This window comes from Ixodes scapularis, unplaced genomic scaffold (genome assembly GCF_016920785.2).
Source record: "Ixodes scapularis isolate PalLabHiFi unplaced genomic scaffold, ASM1692078v2 PGA_scaffold0__279_contigs__length_252992795, whole genome shotgun sequence".
In the NCBI taxonomy this organism is placed as follows: domain Eukaryota; kingdom Metazoa; phylum Arthropoda; class Arachnida; order Ixodida; family Ixodidae; genus Ixodes; species Ixodes scapularis.
In genome coordinates this window covers 179,274,934-179,279,319 of record NW_024609835.1, presented here as the reverse complement: position 1 = coordinate 179,279,319, position 4,386 = coordinate 179,274,934, and positions in this window count along the sequence as shown.

The following is a 4,386-nucleotide window of genomic DNA, read 5'->3' as shown; positions in this document are numbered from 1 at the left end:
GAAACCTGGTCGCAAATCAGGAAGTTGGCGCGCGGTTCGGTCGTATGAAGCCTTCTGCTTGTCTCGTATTTCCTTCAGACGACTTGTCACTACCTCTGTTGGTACGGTTTTGGGTTCCATATGACTTGTGGTAACGGGCAGCAGTGTTCTTGTTTGGCGCCCCATTAACCGCTGTACCGGCGACTTGAGGTGGGCACCTCTAGGCGTGTTGCGCCATTCTAACAGTGGTAAACAGAAGCTTACTTTTTCTCGAGGGCACTTGATTAAAAGCTTCTTTGCTTCTTGGACTGCGCGTTCATCCATTCCATTGGAACGGGGATGGTAAGGAGTTGAAAATACTTGTTTGATCTGCAGGCTCGCCAAAACGTCCTTAAACGCCTTGCTGCTGAACGGCGGCCCGTTGTCGCTGCATATTCGGACGGGCAGTTCATGAGTGGCAAATATTTCGGTGCAGGCAGAAATCACTGTGGCCGCTGTTGCTTGGCGAAGTTCCTTGGTTTTAAAAAAAAAAAAAGGAGTAGTAGTCGACCACAATGAGAAACTCATAACCGTCATGATGAAAAAGGTCGACTCCGATCATTTGCCAAGGGAGGGTCGGTACGTCGTGGCTAAGCATTGGCAGCTTCACGTTTCTGGGTTTGTATTTTTGACACAGTGTGCACGAGTGTGCTAGTGATGTGATGTCACTCGTAATGTTTGGCCAATATATGACTTCTCTTGCTCTGTTTTTCATTTTTTTTCCTCCCCACAGTGCGCCGCGTGCAAAAGCTTCAAAACTTCTTTTTTTTTTTTTTTTTTTGCTTTCGGGACGATTATCTTGTTGCTTCGCAATACCAGGCCGTCTTCTACGTGAAGTTCATCGCGATAGTTCCAGTATAGTTTTAGCTCATCCGGTACGTCATCCTTCGAGTCGGGTCATGATGTGCTGGCGTAGTCGCGAAGTTGCAGCATCACCGGGTTCCTTTCTGTTGCATCTAACATGCTTTTCAGCTTGGCGTCTCAAATAGGAAGGTACGTCAATGCATTCAAGTGGAAGTGCTCTTCTTCGTCCTTCAAGACGATCTTGCTTGGAAAGCGCGAAAGCGCGTCCGCAATTAGCAAAGTTTTTCCTGCCTTGAACTTCACGGTTATCGGGTATCTTTGTAGAATGAGACGCATTCTTTGCAGTCTGAGGGGCATTTGGAAAAGGGCTTTTTGAATATAAATTCAAGGGGTCTGTGGTCAGATTCAGCAGTGACTTCGGTCTGTCCTACGATGTAGTAATGAAACTTCGCGCAGCCGTGAACTATAGCTAAAGTTTCCTTTTCAAATTGTGCGTAGTTGCGTTGTGAACCCGTGAGGGATTTTGAAGAGTATGCAACCGGGTGTTTGTCTTGAAGGAGGACAGCTCCAACGCCATGTTGGCTCGCGTCGACAGACAAAGTAACAGGCTTGCCTGGTCTGAAGTACGCCAAGACTGGAGCTTCCATCAGCCTCTGTCGCAGAACTTCGAAACTGTTCTGGTGTCGGTCCGTCCAATCCCACGCGACTTCTTTACGCAGCAGTTCTTTACGCAGCAATGGAAGACATATTTGGTATGAAACGAGACACGAAGTTAATCGTGCCGAGTAATATTTGCAGGGACTTGCAGTTAGTCGGGGCAGAAACTGCTAGAATGCCCTGCACGCGTTGGGGGGTCAACTTAAAGACCTTCCGTGGTGATGACGTGTCCAAGGTAGCGAGCCTCTTTCTGAAGAAAACGGCATTTCTTTTTGTTGAGCTTCAGGTTGGGCACTCTGCAGCTTTGCAGCAGCCTCTGCAGGTTTGCATCATGTTCTTGTTTGGTTGCTCCCCAGACCAAAATGTCATCCATGACAACGGCTACTCCTGTAAGATCTTATAAAACAGTGTGCATTGCCCACTGAAAAATTTCCGGAGCTGATGAAATGCCGAATGCATCCTCCAGAACCTGTACCGTCCAAATGGTGTGCTCATGGTGCATAAGTAGGAGCTCTCGTGGTCTAAAGCAATCTGCCAGAACCCAGAGGATGCGTCAAGAGTAGAAAAGTAATTCGCACCGTGGAGACCCGGAGAATTCAAGACATCTGCCAATACTGGCATCGGGTAACGTTCGCGCAATAAGGCTCTGTATAAGTCCGACGGGTCCAGACAGATGCGGATCTTGTAGGGTTTTGTAACAACGACCATGTTACTACTCCAATCTGTAGGTTCTGTGACTTTGGTTATTACTTGATCCTGCTCCATGCGATCGAGTTCCTTTTTACGTTTGGGCTTCAGCAATATGTGAGTGAACCAACAAGAAATAATAACATTTTAGACCTCTTGTTTTATAGGTCTCCATATCTTATTAACACCGTTATTATTATCCCTGGTATCAGTGACCATCACGCTGTTGTAGCAAATATCCAAACTGAAATCAACCGAGCGAATTCATGCAAATCGAGGAAAGTCTTTTTCTTTTGAGAAGGGCCATTACTCTAATTTTTCTGAAGAGCTTCTTGACCGCCTTCACGTATTTGAGTGTCTTTCTGAGGAGTATGATGTCCATAATTTATGGGATGTTTTAAAAAAAATGTTGCTCCAATTAACGGATAAATATGTTCCTTGCATAGATTCTAGAAAGGTAAAAAAACGAAAAAAACCACGGGTAACTTCAAGTACTCTTAGGATAATTAAAAAGCGAGGGAGAGCATTTGATAGATACAAGAAGACCAAAAGTAGTAATCACCTTGAAAAATTGGCCGAGCTTACGCGTGAATATAAAAGGAGCATAAAGGGTGCTAAGGAACAATATCTTAATACACTCAATGACAGGATAAAAACCAACCCTAAGCTTTTCTGGAAGTATTTAAAGGGATGTGGATCGGACACAGTTGGAATAAGTGAAATTACTTATAATCAACAGACAGTTTCGGATGATACAGAAAAAGCAACGTGCTTAAATAATTACTTTCGGTCCGTCTTTTTGCCCCAACACAACTATGTTAATCAATCTACCTTTAGTACGGTGGAATTAATGCAGCCAGTTGAGCTTAGCATAAGTGGTATTGAGAAGGCGTTAAAAAACATAGATGAGACAAAAGCAACTAGGCCGGATGGCATTTCTCCGCGTGTACTAAAGTGATGTCCTTACCCAATTTCGGTTTACCTTTATTTAATTTTTTCCAAGTCACTGGACATAGGACTTTTGCCAGATGACTGGAAGGTAGCTCATGTAGTCTCTATCCATAATGGGGGGGGGGGGGGGGGGCAAAAAAAGATGTCGTAAATTATAGGCCCATTTCATTAACTTCCGTCTCATGCAAAGTCATCGAACATATTTTATATTCAGAGGTAATCGGTCATATGATAAGAAACAACTTACTGATTAAAGGACAACATGGTTTTCGTAAGGGGTTTTCTTGTACTACGCAACTTGTTGAATTTTATCATGATTTTGCATCTGATGTCGACGAGGGAGAGCAAATAGATTGTATATTCTTGGATTTTCGAAAAGCGTTTGACACAGTCTCACACTCACTTCTCAACAAACTAAGAATGTTAAATCTAGACTCGGCTGTGCTTAGATGGATAGAAAATTACTTGTTCCAGTGTCGTCAATCTGTAGTACTGAATGGCAAGAAATCCGATTACGTTGATGTAACATCAGGAGTTCCACAGGGCTCTGTCCTGAGTCCACTTTTGTTTTTAATTTATATAATGATATTTCTGTTGGAATTTCCTGTTTCATTCGACTGTTTGCTGATGATTGTGTAGTGTATAGAAAGATTAAGAGTTGAGGTGATGTCTCCCAGTTGCAAGTAGACCTTGATCGTTTTCACAGTTGGTGCTTGTGAGAATTGGCCTCGCCATCACCATGAATGGACGCTATAACAGGACCGAGTTCGTTTTCTTTTGTTTGCATGTTTGCGTTCGCACGTGTGCCCCTGTGTGTTGGTGAACTGGCGACGCTCGTGCGGGCTGGTGCAGGGGACATTTTGAGAAGAGAAGACGAGGAGAGCACGTGGTGGGACCTTTTTGCAGGGATTCGGAAGTTAGCTTCGCTTGTAAATAGACGTTTTTTTTTTTGTTTGTTTTTTTCTCTCTTTCCCCTATTTGCGGAGTCCTGTTTGGTTTACTCTTCCGTCAGCGACCATCAGCTGTTTCCGTCGTCGGGTTCCGGCGCAATCTCCAAGAAAGAACATCTTTACTGGCGCACTCGACAGGACTGCGTCAGCGGACACCGGCGACGTGATCTTCACAACGGAATCGGCGGACAGCGACTTGACGCGGCATTGGTGGAGCCTTCAAAAGAGAAGACTGGACCACCAGGCTCCTTAAAGATTGGACCACCGAGCTACTTCGTGGTGGCAGAGCTACCTCTGACCGGATGCCGTCCCACTCCAG